Source organism: Symphalangus syndactylus, chromosome 18 (genome assembly GCF_028878055.3).
Source record: "Symphalangus syndactylus isolate Jambi chromosome 18, NHGRI_mSymSyn1-v2.1_pri, whole genome shotgun sequence".
Classification (NCBI taxonomy): domain Eukaryota; kingdom Metazoa; phylum Chordata; class Mammalia; order Primates; family Hylobatidae; genus Symphalangus; species Symphalangus syndactylus.
The window spans coordinates 40,718,095-40,736,290 of NC_072440.2; the positions used below are offsets into that span (position 1 = coordinate 40,718,095).

The 18,196-nt window shown below is 38.4% G+C and overlaps 1 protein-coding gene across 13 annotated transcripts in view; it reads left to right on the forward strand.

Annotated features, from left to right (window-relative positions):
* The window catches only part of PDE4D (phosphodiesterase 4D), a 1,541,788-nt gene that overhangs the window by 1,473,446 nt on the left and 50,146 nt on the right, over positions 1–18,196 (forward strand). The window lies entirely within an intron of this gene.

The following is an 18,196-nucleotide window of genomic DNA, read 5'->3' on the forward strand; positions in this document are numbered from 1 at the left end:
AATGAAAGGGGAAAATAAAATGGAAAAGTTATTGAGACCATTAGCTATAATGTATGTAAAGCTCAGTTTGGTGCATGTAGTACACACTGGGTACTCAATAAATTACATGTGCCTGCCTGCCTAGAATATATTTAAAAAGATTAAGAAAAACTCTGTGTCATATATTTCTTGCAATGTAAAAACATAACATTTCGTAGAAGAAAAACATGACTTTTCTATTCTTTTAAGAATTTACAGTCTAAATTAATGTTGCTCAAACTTTGTCATTTTTGAGACAGAGTCTCGCTCTGTCGCCAGGCTGAAGTACAGTGGCACGATCTCGGCTCACTGCAACCTCCGTCTCCCAGGTTCAAGCAATTCTCCTGCCTCAGCCTCCCGAGTAGCTGGACTACAGGCGCACGCCACCATGCCCAGCTAATTTTTGTATTTTTGGTAGAGATGGGGTTTCACCATGTTGGCCAGGATGGTCTCGATCTCTTGACCTCGTGATCCTCCCTTGGCCTCCCACAGTGCTGGGATTTTGACATTTCTGTGTACATTCATATCTGCTATTATATGTTGAATGTTTTAACTTAATGTATTTCTTTTTTATTAATCCCTAAAATTTATTTGTCAATTATTCTTAATTGACAAATATTAATTATATATATTTCTCGGGTATAATGTGATTTGTAAAATGTATATATCATAGAAAGATTTAGTAAAGCTAATTAACATATCTATATTACATCACCAATTTACCTTTTTGTGATGAGAATGTCAAAAATCTATTTTAGCAATTATAAAACATATAATACATTATTATTTATTGGGGTCTCCATGCAGTACAATAGATCACTAAAACTTATTCCTCCAATCTAACTGAAATTTTGTATTGTTTGATCGATATCTTCCATTGCTCTCTCCCTCCTCCTCTACAGCCTCTGGTAACCCACCTTTCTACTCTCTGTTTCTGAGATTGTCTTTTTTAGATTCCCCATAAAGTGAGATCATTTATTAAAGACAGTATTTGTCTTTCTGTGCCTGACTTATCTCACTTAGCATAATGTCTTCTAGTTCCATTCCATGACGTTGTGAATGACAGAATTTCTTTCTTTTATAAGGCTGTATAATCTTTTTTTTGTTTTTTTTTTTTTTTTTTTTTTTTTTTTTGAGGTGGAGTCTCGCTCTGTAGCCCAGGCTGGAGTGCAGTGGTGGGATCTTGGCTCACTGCAAGCTCCACCTCCCAGGTTCATGTCATTCTCCTGCCTCAGCCTCCTGAGTAGCTGGGACTACAGGCGCCTGCTACCACGCCCCACTAATTTTTCGTATTTTTAGTAGAGACGGGGTTTCACCGTGTTAGCCAGGATGGTCTTGATCTCCTGACCTCGTGATCCACCCGCCTTGGCCTCCCAAAGTGCTGGGATTACAGGTCTCAGCCACGGCGCCCGGCCTGTATAATCTTTATAGATATAGATATAGATATAGATATAGATATAGATATAGATATAGATATATAGATATATATCACATTTTCTTTATGAACGCTTAATGAACACTTAGATTGCTTCCATATCTTGGCTGTTATAAAGCTGAAATGAATATGGGAGTGCAAATATCTTTCCGATGTACCAATTTCAGTTCCTTTGGGAATATACCTAGAAGTAGGATTGTTGGATTGTATGGTAGTTCTATTTTTAGATTTTTGAGGAAACTTCATACTATTTTCAATAATGGTGGTTCTAATTTATATTCCACCAACAGTGTAGAAGGGCTCCCTTTTCTCCACATCCTTGCCAACACTTGTTATCATTCATCTGTTTGAAAATAGCCATTCTACATGGTGGAGAGCAACACATACTGGGGTCTGTTGCGGGGTGGGATGGGCACAGGGAGAGCATCAGGAAGAATGGCTAGTGGATGCTGGGCTTAGTACCTAGGTGATGGGATGATATGTGAAGCAAACATGGCACATGTTTACCTATGTAACAAACCTGCACATCCTGCACATGTACCCCTGAACTTAAAATAAAAATTGAAGAGGAAAAAAGGAAAATAGCCATTCTAAAAGGCATGAGATGATAGCTCATTGTAGTTTTAATTTGCATTTCCCTGAGAATTAGAGATATTGCTGAGTTTCTGTTTGTTTGTTTTTGAGACAGGGTCTTGCTCTTTTGTTCAGGCTGGAGTGCAGTGGCATGATCATGTCTCACTGTAACCTCAAATTCTTGGGCTCAGTGATCCTGCCTCAGCCTCCCAAGTAGCAAGGACTACAGGTGTGTGCCACCATACCTGGCTTTTTAATTTTTTCGCATAGAGAGGGTCTTGCTATTTTGCCCAGGCTTGTCTAGAATTCCTGGCCTCAAGTGATCTCCTGCCTCAGCCTCCCAAAGCACTAGGATTATAGGCATGAGCCACTGTGTGGGGCTGGGGAGCATTTTTTTTTTTTTTTTGGTATCTGTGTTGGCCATTCATATGTCTTTTTTGAGGAAAGTGTGTCTATTCAGATCCTTTGCCTGTTTTTAATCGATTTGTTTTCTTACTATTTGGTTGTCTGAATTTTTTATGTATTTTGACTATTAGCCTCTTATCAGATGTATGGTTTGCAGATATTTTCTCCCGATTCGTGGGTTGTCTTTTCACTCTATTATTTCGTTGCTTGTACAGATACTTTTTAGTTTAATGTAGTCCTATTTGTCTATTTTTGTTTTAGTTGCCTGTGCTTTTGGAGTCCTATCCAAGAAATCATTGCCCAGACCATTGTTGTGGAGATTTTCCCTTATATTTTCTTCTAGTAGCTTTACAGTTTCAGGTCTTATGTTTAACCCTTTATATCTATTTTGAGTTGATTTTTAAATGGAGTGTGAGATAAGAGTACAGTTTCTTTCTTCTGCAGGTGGACATCCAGTTTTCCCAACACTACTTGAAGAGACTGTCCTCTCTCCATAGTGTGTTCTTGGACCCTTTGTCAAAAATCAATTGACTGTAAATACTTGGATTCACTTGTGGGCTTTCTATCCTGTTCCATTGGTTGATGTTTGTTTTTATGTCAGTAACATGCTGTTTTGATTACAGTAGCTTTATAATATATTTTGAAATGAGGGAATATGATGCTTGCAGCTTTGTTCTTTTTGTTCAAGATTGCTTTGGCTATTAGGTCTTTTTAGGTTCATATAAATTTTAAGATTTTTTTCTCTATTTCTATGAAAAAAAAGACATTGGGATTTTGACAGGAATTGCATTGAATCAATAGAGGAACTGCACTGAATTTATAGATGGCTTTGGATAGTATGGACATTTTAACATTACTAATTATTTCAGTGCATGGACATGGGATATCTTTTCATTTATTTCTGTCTCCTTCAGTTTTTTAAATCAATGTCTTGTAGTTTCCAGTGTATAGATCTTTCACCTCTTTGGTTAGATTTGCTCCTAAGTATTTTTTTTTTTTTTTTTTTTTTTTTTTGAGACAGAGTCTCGCTCTATTGCCCAGGCTGGAGTGCAGTGGTGCGATCTCGGCTCACTGCAAGCTCCGCCTCCTGGGTTCACACCATTCTTCTGCCTCAGCCTCCCGAGTAGCTAGGACTACAGGCACCCGCCACCACGCCCAGCTAATTTTTTTTGTATTTTTAAGTAGAGACGGGGTTTCACCATGTTAGCCAGGATGGTCTCGATCTCCTGACCTCATGATCTGCCCGCCTTGGCCTCCCAAAGTGCTGGGATTACAGGTGTGAGCCACTGCACCCAGCTGCTCCTAAGTATTTTTTTGATGCTATTGCAAATGGGATTATTTTCTTAATTTCTTTTTTGGATAATTTATTGTCAAGGTATAGAAATGCTAAGAGCAATTTATTGTTAAATCTAAATACTCACCCAAGTGCCTCATCTTAAGTAATGGTATACATGAAATCATAGGTTTGATGTTCAAGTTATATTTTTTTCTGTATTTTTTCTAAAATTAATAAATAAAACGAGAAAACATTCATCCTTGCACCACCTTAAAGCATTTTGCCTACCATTTACTAACACTGGCATACTTTTGGACACACTAGTCTAAATCAGCTGCAAGAACAATTTAGGGACTAATTTATTGTTTTAAACAATCAACATTTTTCCTTCTTTGCCCTCAGTTGGATTTCTCCACTAGAGGAGAAAAATGGCAAATTCCTTCAGCAGAAATATTCCAATTCATAAAATATTCATTCCTTAGGCAGAATGGTCTATGGATTTAGAGCACCGTACTATAGACAGCCTGCCTGAATTGGATTTATTCTCTGCCTTTTACCAAATGTAAATTGGGCCACGTTGCCTTCTGTGCTTCAGTTTTCTCATCTGTTAAATAGTTGCTGTGATGATTTAATGAATTAAAAGATGGGAATTGTCTAGACGGAGTCAGAAATCATACTAGATACTCAGTAGAACTCATTCATTTCCATTTGTGAAGGAATAACATTAGTTTTTATTTTCTTACTTTGGGGGGTGAGGGTTAGAGAAGGGTGTCTGCCATCCTGATTTCTATCCTTTTGATAAAGTGGCCTAATAATGTTGATACTAACCAAAGAGGACTATTATAATGTTTTATTTACTCTTCTCCTCCATTAATCACTTTTTTTGGTGTTGTTTTATATGTTTTTTTTTTTTCCTTTTTTCCTTTATTTTCATCCTTCAAGGAGTTTGCCCTTTGTTTCCTTCTGTAATTTTACAGTATAGCTCATCAAGCAAGCCTGAGATTTTTGTCAGAATATCTGAAAATGTCTGAGCTTTTTCTAGCAGAAATGCATAATGCAGTGGAGGAGAATAGTCTAGCTAGTGTTTTTCATAAATGAATGTACATACGTTCTTCCTCTGCATGAGACTGAAAGTAACCCAGGCACACAATATCTTATTAATATTTAATATTAAGAAAAGTATATTAAGAAAGTAACTCTCCATTCTACCTCTCAACATCTTACCATCTAGTATACACACAAATATTTATTTCCTTACTCCATCAGCCGAGAGGGTCTAGAAGCAACCATACCCCAGTAGCAATGAGCACACTTAGCACCCTCATTTTGGTTTCTAATATCATTCTCTGGTAAAAGGAACCAAGACTCTTTGAAAAACAATAGCTGATTTCTAGGGACTCAGGAAGGAAATATGTAAGATGAGCCTGGAGCATCTTATAGTGCCAGAAAGTAAGGACCTGCTCAAAAGGAACCCTACACCCATGGGAATATATTGAAGAGTTGCAAGAGCAAACTGAAAGAGCTCCCAATAGCCAAAGCTAGAACAATTTGAGCAAGAAAATAATATAGTATTGGATTATATCCCAAAGGGTAAAATAAATATCCATAAACCCATATTGATATAATTTATTAAATAAATACCTAAGTGGGGGAGAATAGACAAATCTCCTCCTGTGCGGAATTCCCAATAGCTTGTATAGATACTCTGCTCTCCAGGAGGGAGAACATAACCCCCTACACCGTAAGGGTGAGCTGTGCATATTGACTTCCTTCTAAACAGTACAGTATAGAAAGGGAAAAAAAGAAACTGTAGTGGAGAAACCTATCACTACCTCAGCCAGGTTATCAAGGTCAACATTGACAGTGATAAGTGATAATATGTACTCTCGATATGATCCGATGAAAATGGCACTTTTTATCTGTGGTTTCCCTACTGAAAACATATAATAACCCCAATCTAATCATGAGGCAAATATCAGACAGATCTCAGTTGAGGGACATTCTACCCTCAAAACTTGACCAGTATTTGACTAGTACTCCTCAAAACTGTCAAGGTTATCAAAAACAAGGAAAACCTGAGATACCTACAGCCAAGAAGAGCCTCAGGAGACATGAGGACTAAATATAATGTGGTATCCTGGATGGGATCCAGAACAGAAAAAAAGAAATTATGTGAAAACTAAGGAAATCAGAATGAAGTGTGGACTTTGTTTAATAATAACGTCTCAATGTTGGTTCAATAATTGTGACAAATGTGCCATACTAAAGTCAGACATTAAAAATGGGAAACAGTGTAGAGTATATAGGAATTATCTGTATTGTCTCCACAAGTTTTCTGTAAATCTAGATCTGTTCTAAAACAAAAAGTTTTATTTAAAAAATTTAAGCCATCTTTTGAGGCCTATCTGGAGTGCTACATCCTTTATAAAGTCTTTTTTTTTTTTTAATTCCATCTTCTTCCCATGCTATATTTGGGGTGTCCTGTATCTCCCACCTCAGGCTCTCCTAATTGGATACCTTTGACTTTCCACAGAACTTTTATTTGTAATTCTCTTAACTCTTAGTACAATATTTTATGTCTTTGTTTTATTGTTCTGATGAGGTCTTCTACGGTGTTTTTAGCCCAACTCAGTGAGTGTCTGGTGCCTTAGACCACTTGGCCATCCTGGCACCGTACACAGTGAGTGTCAATATAACATTTTGTAGTTAGTCACATAAATTAGTACAAGAATGCATGATGTTGGTTAATGCAAATGCTGTTTTTTACCTTGCATTGGTAGATGGAGAGTCTGAGCATTTTAGTTTGTGCCTTTCAAGAAAGGTGTTTTTCTTTTTCTTTCAGTGACAGGAATCCTGAGCATTTCTCACTTAATCTCAGTTCTGCTTTTAGATACTCATGTCTCAGAAATTTTATCATAGTATATGCTAGATCAATCTCATCTCATTTAAGTTAAAAGTTTATAGTGCACAGGCAAAAACCATAGAGGCCACGTTCATGGTCATAAACTGTTCTTTCTCGTCTCTGCCTATTTTAGCAATAACATTCTTCTTAGTTTGTTCCAAGTGAAAATGACATAACTGAATACTTTCCCTGCTAGTCTGGGAAGAAAGGATGTGTTTGTTGGCTTTTGCCTGTCAGAGAGTATTCTGCAATGTTTGCCTAGGGCATGCTTGCATTCCCATCAGCATCTCTGGTCTGCTGCACTGTAATCCCTATAGGGACAGCCTCTGGCTTTTATTACTGACAAGCAGTGCACTGTGCAGCCATAGGCACCATAATAGGAAACACCTTGGCCTGTCATAAACAGGTCTGGAGAGCAGAAAGTACAGGCCTGATGGGGATGTGTCCATAGCAAAGAGGCAAAGGTGCGGCTGCCATATTGGAGTAAGTGCAGGCTAATGTCTGCCATCTCCATTTCAGAAAATAACTGGCTGGTTTTGAAGATGCGTTTTGTATAAACAGCAGTGTTTTGGTTGCTTTTTGTTTTTGGCTTAAATATGAATAAAGCCATTTTAAAGAGATTATACCCTTCGAAGTATTTTGAGAGGATCTATAAAGTATTTTCCTTTTGTTATTTTACATTTAATTCTACCTGATCGTTCCAGTTCAAACCCAATAGAGAAGGAAAAACAGATATTTCATTGTAGTGGGAAATTAGGAAAAAAAGAACCATGCACAAATACAAGTGATTGTGTGTCTTTTAAAAGAATTATGAATCACATTGAATTACCCAAAATTACAAAGAAAAGTGCATTTATTATTAAGGTAACTTGTGTTGTCTGTGCCTTTACATCAACTCCAAGTTTTATAAAAGGAGTACATTCTTTGACCTTAAAGACTTTATTATATATTTGTTAGTGTTTTTTTTTTCAATCTTTAGGGAAAAAATGAACTGCAATATTAATGATAGACTTTGTAGCAAGAATTTAAGAAGACAATAAATTTCAAATTTGGAAGGGTTATCACAGTTTTTAATAAAGAGAAAATTATTTCATGAGTGCTTTAAATATATATAGGCGTCATCTTATTATTTGTAAGGAAACCCATTTCACAAAAGAGGCTAAAGACTGTAAAGATTGAACAAAGCTATAAATCTGTTAAAAACTAAGATAGGTTTAGGAAAACTAAAGTCCTGATTTTTTTTTTTTTTTGACCACTTTGGCCAGAGCTGTTCATAAATTAGGTAATCAATATTTGTTGACTAGTCCCCTCCCTTGTTAAAAACTAAACACTTATCCTCTTGTATCTTTTTTAAAAAAATATTTCAAGTAAGTTTCAACAATATGCTGTGATAAGAATGAAACCTATTAACATTCTCCTTGGTATATATTTTGATTTTCTGTTTTTTTTTAATCTTACATTGTCAGTATTGTTTCTAAGATCTAAGATCTCCATAAGGGTAAGTGATAATTGAGTTTTGATAAATCATAAGGAATCTTCTACTAGAAATATGCCTGTTTATTTATTGTACATCAGGAAAAGATTAGTTTACTTTATGCCAGAAGATAATGTTTGGGCCTAAATCTTAATTTTTCTATCTAGTGTTAATACAGTAGAATGGCTAAAAGATATATAGAAGAAAAGACAAAAAAAGACGAAGAGTATGCATCACAACAGACTGAATCATCAGTCCCTACAGAAGGGGAGTTTGTTCTTTCAAAAGTAGAATTTCAGCAGCCGGGCGTGGTGCCTCAAGCCTGTAATCCCAGCACTTTGGGAGGCCGAGGAGAGCGGATCACGAGGTCGGGAGTTAGAGACTAGCTGGCCAACATGGTAAAATCCTGTCTCTTCTAAAAATACAAAAATTAGCCAGGTGTGGTGGTGCATGTCTGTAATCTCAGTTACTCGGGAGGTTGAGCAGGAGAATCACTTGAACCCAGGAGGCAGAGGTTGCAGTGAGCCAATATCGTGCCACTGCACTCCAGCCTGGGTGACAGAGCGAGACTGTGTCTCAAAAAAAAAAAAAAAGTAGAATTCAGCTGGGCGTGGTGGCTCATGCCTGTAATCCCAGCACTTTGGGAGGTTGAGGCACGTGGATCACATGAGGCCAGGAGTTTGAGACCAGCCTGGCCAACATGGCAAAACCTGGTCTGTACTAAAAATACAAAAATTAGCCAGGTGTGGTGGTGCATGTCTGTAATCTCAGCTACTCAGGAGGCTGAGCAGGAGAATCACTTGAACCCAGGAGGTAGAGGTTGCAGTGAATGGAGATGGCGCCACTGCACTCCAGCCTGGGCGACAGAGTGAGACTCCATCTCAAAAAAAAAAAAAAAAAAAAAAAAAGTAGAATTCATGGGAAAAATTACTTGTTGCTATTTAGCCTTATTTTTAAATATTTCAGTATATTGTCTGTTTGATACATATGAACAATCTGACTACAACTCATTGGGAAACACCAGTATTTACCTTACCTTCTAATGTAAGGCATACTTCCAGGTATTTTCTCATACCTCAAACCTTAAATCTCTAATTTAGTCCCAGAAACAGTATTCTACATGTCAAAACGTTTTTTGTTTTGTTTTTGGAGACAAGTTCTCACCTTGTCAACCAGGCTGGAGTGTAGTGCACTGCACCATCATGGCTTACTGCAGCCTTGATCTCCCTGGCTCAAGCCATCCTCCCACCTCAACCTCCTAAGCAGATGGAACCACAGGCATGTGCCACCGCACTGGCTTTTCTGTTTTTTAATTTAACTTTTTTTTTTTTTTTTTGTAGAGACAAGGTCTCACTACGTTGCCCAGGCTGGTCTCAAACTCCTGGGCTCAAGTGATCCTCCTGCCTTGGCCTCCCAAAGTGCATGAGCCAGTGCACCCAACCTCAGAATATTTTTAAAGGTGAAAACCTAACGCTCAGTTAAACTTTTCTAAGATCTATGTGCTTCTAAATAGGTGTAAAGATGATTTTCTGGATGTTGTAGTTTTCTGGATGTTGTATTGGTGGGGTGGTTTTCTGGATGTTGTATTGGTGGGGAAGATGGAGAGTTAGAAGAACAAGTGTTTATTCTCTGGTTGTATTTTCTTTTTTTTTTTTTTCTTGAGTTAGAGTCTCGCACTGTTGCCTGGACTGGAGTGCAATGGCGTGATCTAGGCTCACTGCAACCTTCTCCTCCCAGGTTCAAGCGATTCTCCTGCCTCAGCTTCCCAAGCAGCTGGGATTACAGGTGCCTGCCACCACGCCTGGCTAATTTTTTTGTATTTTTAGTAGAGGCAGGGTTTCACTATGTTGGCCAGCCTGGTCTCGAACTCCTGACCTCGTAATCTGCCCACCTTGGCCTCCCAAAGTGTTGGGATTACAGGCGTAAGCCACTGTGCCCGACCTCCGGTTGTATTTTCAAAATATATCCAAATAATATTTTTAAAATGTATTTAGTGAGCACTAGATTCCAAAATAGCAAGAGCAATCTCAGCAAAGTATAATTCCTAGAGAGGAATCCTACAGTACCTCGTTTTTGCCTTTTTTGTTCTCTAAGTCATGTCAGGATGGGAGCATAACTGACCTGGCCCTAGTTCCTAGGAGGAGCATGTGCCCTCTAATATGTGCACAGAAGTAAACTGAAGGATAATAGGGTCAGTGGGATGAGGAGACCAAGTGACTAAAGAAGATCTGAGAATCTGAGCTGTAAAGGATTTGGAGGTGGGATGGAGGGATAAAACCTTAGTGGGAAGCAGACAGCAGATAGAGAAGATATAGGATAAATTCACGGAAGGTGTAAGCAGGTTCATGATTTTAAAATTAGCCTGTTAAGAGGTTGTGTTGGAGGTCTGTTTTCTTAGTGGGGGCAAAGTGGCAAGGGAAGTTTCACTTGTGGATAGGGTGGAGAATGAAGGTATAAGGAAAGAAAGTTAAAGAGAAAGAGGAAAGACGTATTTGGCAGTGTGAGGCAGAGAAAGAGAAGAGTGGGAGAAGGAGGGGAGTCAGACTTTGCTTGGCTGGAGGCAAACTGACCAATGCATGTTGCTGCCCCTTTCCACCGCAGGGTTCATATGGTGAAACCTGGTTGGACTGAATCTTTAGGACAGCCTTGAAGTAAAAAAGAAATCCTCCACAGGTCAGCTGGTGGGTGTAAATGTTTAAGGAAGGACAGTCAACTGTAGAGATGGAGGGAGGGGTAGAGCTGACTGGAGAGCGATTTATGCATGGTATATTTCATGAGGCTTGAGTCTTTTTTAGCACTAATAGTTGGCGTCAGCTTCACCTGTTGCCTCCTTGAGTCATGCCCTGGTAGCAGAGGATGGTGGGCCAACTGCCGAGCCATCCCCTGAAGGACCGGCTGCCTGGGAGTGAGGAAAGGTGGTTGATGGGCTCTGAGACAGCAAGGTACAAACTGAAATGGGGTGAAAAAGAGACTGTCAAAATAAGTATGGGCTGATTTGCTCTAATGTATCATAGGTTATTATTAGATGCTGGAAGAGTAAAATAGAATAGAAGATGAAAAATGTGAACCTTTATCTTGATTCCATTTTATATCTCCTAAATTCTGAGGAGCTTTGCAATTCCTCTTCTGGGTATAAATCTGCCCTACAGTAGAGTTGCACCTTAGATAAATACATAAATTTGGCCTCCCTGAGCCTCTATTTTCCCTGTAAATCAGGACTAACATAATCTACCTCACAGGATTGTGTTGAAAATTAAGTGAAAACTTACATAAATTATGTAGTGTGGTGGGGACATATGATAGGTACTGTGGCCTATCCTTAGGAGGGATGAGGAATGGAACTATTTTTAAACTTAAAAGGTCAACTTTATATGCTGCCATATAGGTAACCCAGTGCAACTGGAGCTTGAATCAACAGGCCTGGGAGAAAGCTTACAGAGTGTGCCTTTGAAATCCCAATACCCAGTCATGGTGATTTATGAGACCTTACCAGCTTGCATATGTGATGGCCCACTGAGTTTGTTTACTTTAGTTTTAGCTCGGTTACCCAGCACTCTATGATAGCCTATTTTTTATTTACACTCTCACTAACTCCTTTATTATGATTTCTTTGAAAGAATATGAAGACAGCCATAAAAAAGACTCTTATTGAAGTTGTGAGGGTCTCCTGTAGGTCTTCACTGTGTCTAAACATCGGTATGTTGCTTGTGCTTTGCTTTTCTGTCACCCTGGATGACCTTGAAGGCTCTTCCAAATGATTTTTCTGATTCCCTGAAATACTGAAATTGTGATTAACAGAAGTTTCAAGTGTTAATCAATATCAAGATAGTAGTTGCCTCTTCCTGGGGAAACTAGAAACAAAAACCAAACATAGGGCCCTGTAATCATTGCACAGATTAAAAATGAAAATGCAGCTGAGAAACAGAGGAATGAATGAGAAAACCCTAAACCTAGTTCTAGCCCCAGGATGAGGTCTTTGTCATGAGTCTGATGCTAGCCATAGCCGGCAAGAGAAGGAATTCCCTAGCAGTGTAGTTGTTACAAGGGAATGAGTCATTTTGCAGGTGATTGTTCTTCTTCCATTTTCCACTTGCTGTCAGCCACTTTACAGAGGAGTCAGACTTTGTTCTGCTTAAGAGAAGTTTCTTTCCTTCTTTAAAAAAAAAAAAAATTCCAGAAGCCGTTAGAAAGAGATTTGTGAGATCAACTGATTCACCTTCTTCATTCAGATGAAGTAACAAAGCACAGAAAAGGTGACCCAGAACAAAAACAGTTCTGTGTTACTTTTGTCAAGGTTTCTGTCTTGTGGCAAATACAAACTTTCTGGTGTTAAACATATGACCCTGATTTGGGTCTTTATTAACATCATCATTTTTTTGTTTTGTTTTGTGAGACAGAGTCTTGCTCTGTCGCCCAGGCTGGAGTGCAGTAGCACAATCTCAGCTCACTGCCATCTCCACCTCCTGGATTCATGTTATTCTCCTGCCTCAGTCTCCTGAATAGTGGGTATAACAGGTACGTGACCACGCCCAGCTGTTTTTTGTGTTTTTAGTAGAGATGGGGTTTCACCATGTTGGCCAGGCTGGTCTCAAACTCCTGGCCTCAAGTGATCTGCCCACCTCAGCTTTCCAAAGTGCTGGGATTACAGGTGTGAGTCACCACACCCGGCCAACATCATCACTTTTGAATGAAATTTTTAGTTTGGTGATGACTTTATTATTTGTATTTGATCCTTGTCCATTTTTTCTCTAGATCTGGTACGAATTTCATGTGGAAAATAAATCATTAGGAGGTTTTCATTTTTTGGCTGCACACAACCACAACCTAGTCTTTAGGTTTTCACTGAGGGATTTTTGTTTTAGCCCAATTATTGTATGACATGTATCTGCTCCAAAGGTTCTTATAGGTGAAATGAGATTTTTATGTATCTGTATTCAAACATATAGATAGATAGATAGCAAAACATATAGACATACCACTGAAAATACAGCCAGCCATGTAATGTAAGCCTGTTGTGTGTTAATGAATGATAGGGTAATACATTATGTTCCTGTCCTTTAGAGGAGTTCCGAGGAGTATTCAATACAGAGGACCAGAATGATTGGTCCCAGAAAAAGTGCTCCTTAAGCTGGATCTTGAACATTGAGGATTTATATAGGCATCTAATGAGGGAAGAGGTGGTATTCCAGGGGCTGGATAAGCCAAGGTAGGATGGGATATTCATGTGGATTAGCTTTATTGTATGTTTGCTGGAGAGGAGGGTAGTAGGCATTCTGGAGGAGTGAGCCTCTCTGGAACAGAGGATGTGATTATAGGACCAGTAGCAGGTGTGAGAAATGTAGACTGAGGCCATACTGCAGACTGTCTTAAATGCCAGGTCAAGCCATTTGCACATTGTCCTGTAATTCATGAAGAACCCTTACATTTGACTATAAGGCAAATATTATGAAGAAACTAAAGTGACTTTAGAAGGATATATCTGGTGGTAGTGTGCAGGATAGATTATATCAAGGGGAAATTGTACTGAAAGCAAGAAGAAACCATTAGGGAATTAGGTGTAAGAGTGATAAGGGCCTGAAATAGGATAGCGATGAAAAGAGAGGAATGAGTAGGAGAAAGATTGCACAGGGAAGGGTGACAGCATACATAAGACTTGGCAGGACCACAGCCAGAAGAAAGCATGAAATTCTAAACCCGAATAATAGACAGAATTATAGTTGGAAAATCATGAAGAGAAGCCAGTTGGTTATTGGGGGAGGGCTGGACAATATGACAGTTAAGTTTTTAGACATATAATTTAGGTAAGGCTATGTATCTAAGCGGAAATGCCCTATAAGCTTTCAGTTGTCAGGACTGGATTTCTGGTTTAAAAAAAAAAAAAAAAAGGCAGGATTTTACTTGGGTGTTGTCTGCAAAGTTGATAGCTAGGACCTTAAGGCTCATCTGTGAAATGGGAGTGACAGTGCTCATTAAAGGTTATTATTAGAAATAAATGAAGTAATTCCAGGAGAGTACACAGGACTCTCCTTGACACATAGTAGACCCTCAATAAACATTAGGTTTTATTATTGTTTATTGTGGGTTTTAGGGAACAACAATTTTGTGAATTATTAGAACTGTGTTTGGGAAGCTATAAAAGCCATCTGCGTGATGTGTTTTCTTAGTACCCCAAATGGAAGTTCATATGTTCCATTCATATACATGCTTCCCTAGCTGTTAGGGGAAGGTGATAGCTCATGTTTAGCTGTTGATCACTGTAAGGCTTTTCATGTTTTTTACATATATGGTTAAGGATCTTAATCCTTGAGCCATATTTTGTTCTCATTTGTTTGTGTACAGATTCAAATTAAGTTTAAGGAATTTATAAAAAGCTTCTTTGCAAGAATGATATTAACTCAACATATTAAAACTACATTCACCCAAAGTGTAATAGACTTACACAACATGGAAGAAATCCAGGATAGGCAGACAGTTATTCATGAAGAGTTGTAGTACTCCTGTCTACATGTCTGTACATTTGTCAGATCAGTGCATTCTGAGAAAATTATGCCAATTAGAAATCTCCAAAAGCATTCTCAGCTGGTATCCGTGATTCTGATAGTTTACAAACTGTTGATAGCATAAGCTGTTAGGAAGATATTGTAGAAATTTTAATGCAGCTGTTTTAATTAGATTGCTTTCCTTATAATAAGTTTCAGTGTTTCTGGTCGTAATACAATTTATTAGCTCCTGACACATGACATTGCTGGATTACCTACCTTAACTCTGATTCTCTCCATACAACCCAGTGTCCTTAAGTAACATGCTGCATATTTCATTGCTGGTAAGAGAGGCAGGGCCAAGATTCAAACTCAAATGAAGCCAACTAGAGAAGCCTATGCTCTACACTATTTTACATCTCATAATTCTCATACACTACTAACTTGTTGCAAATGAAAAAGAAGTCTCATTATTGTACCACTTTTAATTGCACTTATTATTGCCTTCAGTAAAGTCTTCATTTCTAAAATATCTTAGTAAAACAGTAATTTCATAAAAGTATTGCCAACTATGAGTACTGAATTCTAATTTTGGTTATATTATGCGGCCTTGGATAAGGAAGTTTCTTAGGCTTTCATATTCCAATCTATTGGACTATTCTAAAAACATTTTTAAATATTTTGATGGATGTAGTCTATTCTAATACAATGTCTTTCAAGTGTTTGAAAGTTACTACTTATTCAAAACTCAACTGTCTGGCAGCTTTTCTTATCCTGAACTCTGTGAAGAACTTCGGGGACAGGAGGTAAAATGTCTTTGAAGATTAAGAAATCCAAAACTTCATGTATTTACATGTTCTGGTCTTGTCTCATGGGACTCTTCTTTTCCTTACATACTCTCCTTTAAATCTGTACCTCCCCCGGTCTTCTCCATCTCACACATGGCACCAATGTCCATCCTAGGCATTGATCATCCCAGAAGTCTAGGAGTTGATTCTTCTCATTTCTTCACTTCTGTTGTCCAATTCTTCAAGTCTTGTCAGTTTTTCCTCAAGCACTTTTACAAACTATCCTCTACAGAGACAGCTTTACAAAATGTAAATTACATCCTCTCATTCCCTGCTCAGAATCTTCCAATGATATCCTCACACCCTCTGGAAGGCTCATACACTCAGGACCCACGTGATGTTGCCTTGACTTGCCTCCACTCTCATTCTGTAGACCTGTCCTCCCTCAGACTGGCTGTATTACTCAGCCTTTGTTGAGAGTGCTGTGCCCCAAATCTGGTTGGCTTATTCTAGGCATTCGAGTCTCTTCTCAAATACCACCTTCTCAAGTGCAGCTTTTCCTTACTACTTAATTTTATAGTCCCCCATCAGTGTATGATGTTACCCTCTTTTCCTTCATTGAGAGTGTTTGTAATTTTTTTCGTCTGCTTGTTTATTGTCTTTTTGCCCCATAAATCCAAGGTTTACATGAACAGAGAACTTGTCTGTTTTGTTTATTACTGTATCCCCTATGCTGGCACATACTATTTAATAAGTATTTGTTGAGTGCATGAGTGAATAACCATTCTAAAAAACTCTGATGTTTAAAGCCCTTTGCTTTATATAAGAATTTTACTTGGAACCCTAGTATTTTTGTTTGTATTTGTTTGTTAACAAATGTCAAGAGTTCAGTAGTAAGATAGGTTTGGGAAATGCTAAGTTAAAGAGAATAAAGAATATGTATTACAGCTCCTGGGAGAGCCTTGAATATGCTAACATTTGACAGTGGGAGTCTTTGAGAATTATCACATGAAGCTGCTGTACTTTACAACACATTCTAGGAAATGCTGTCTTAGACAAAAACCTGTCATTTTAGAATTGGGGTAAGGGGCACGATACTGACCATGAGGCAGCAGATTCCTATGGATTATATTTAAAAAAAAAAAAAAAAAAGAAAAGAACAGACTGAAAATCTAGGGCTCAGAAAAAAAAAAAACGTATGATATGAAACAGTGGCAAAAGGATTCAAAAAGAATACAGCAGTTGGGACGATCCAGTTTTGTGCGAACAGCTATACCTACTTTTTATTGTTATTATACTTTAAGTTCTAGGGTACATGTGCACAACGTGCAGGTTTCTTACATATGTATCCATGTGCCATGTTGGTGTGCTGCATCCATTAACTCGTCATTTACATTAGGTATATCTCCTAATGCTATCCCTCCCCCTCCCCCCACCCCACAACAGGCCCCAGTGTGTGATGTTCCCCCATCCTGTGTCCAAATGTTCTCATTGTTCAATTCCCACCTATGAGTGAGAACATGCCGTGTTTGGTTATCTGTCCTTGTGACAGTTTGCTCAGAATTATGGTTTCCAGCTTCATCCATGTCCCAACAAAGGACATGAACTCATCCTTTTTTATGGCTGCATAGTATTCCATGGTGTATATGTGCCACGTTTTCTTAATTCAGTCTATCATTGATGGACATTTGGGTTGGTTCCAAGTCTTTGCTATCCTGAATAGTCCCGCAATAAACATACAGGTGCATGTGTCTTTATAGCAGCATGATTTACAATCCTTTGGGTATATACCCAGTAATGGCATGGCTGGGTCAAATGGTATTTCTAGTTCTAGATCCTTGAGGAATCGCCACACTGTCTTCCACAATGATTGAACTAGTTTACAGTCCCACCAACAGTGTAAAAGTGTTCCTGTTTCTCCACATCCTCTCCAGTACCTGTTGTTTCCTGACTTTTTAATGATGGCCATTCTAACTGGTGTGAGATGGTATCTCATTGTGGTTTTGATTTGCATTTCTCTGATAGCCAGTGATGATGAGCATTTTTGCATGTGTCTGTTGGCTGCATAAATGTCTTCTTTTGAGAGGTGTCTGTTCATATCCTTCGACCACTTTTTGATGGGGTTGTTTGATTTTTTCTTGTAAATTTGTTTAAGTTCTTTGTAGATTCTGGATATTAGCCCTTTGTCAGATGGATAGATTGCAAAAATTTTCTCCCATTCTGTAGGTTGCCTGTTCACTCTGATGGTAGTGGTTTTTTTGCTGTGCAGAAGTTCTGTAGTTTAATTAGATCCCATTTCTCAATTTTGGCTTTTGTTGCCATTGCTTTTGGTGTTTTAGACGTGGAGTCCTTGCCCAAGCCTATGTCCTGAATGGTACTGCCTAGGTTTTCTTCTAGGATTTTTATGGTTTAAGGTCTAACATGTAAGTCTTTAATCCATCTTGAATTAATTTTTGTATAAGGTGTAAGGAAGGGATCCAGTTTCAGCTTTCTACATATGGCTAGCCAGTTTTCCCAGCACCATTTATTAAATAAATAGGGAATCCTTTCCCCATTTCTTGTTTTTGTCAGGTTTGTCAAAGATCAGATGGTTGTAGACATGTGGTATTATTTCTGAGGGCTCTGTTCTGTTCCATTGGTCCATATCTCTGGTTTTGTACCAGTACCATGCTATTTTGGTTACTGTAGCCTTGTAGTATAGTTTGAAGTCAGGTAGCATGATGCCTCCAGCTTTGTTCTTTTTGCTTAGGATTGTCTTGGCAATGCGGGCTCTTTTTTAGTTCCATATGAACTTCAAAGTAGTTTTTTCCAATTCTGTGAAGAAAGTCTTTGGTAGCTTGATGGGG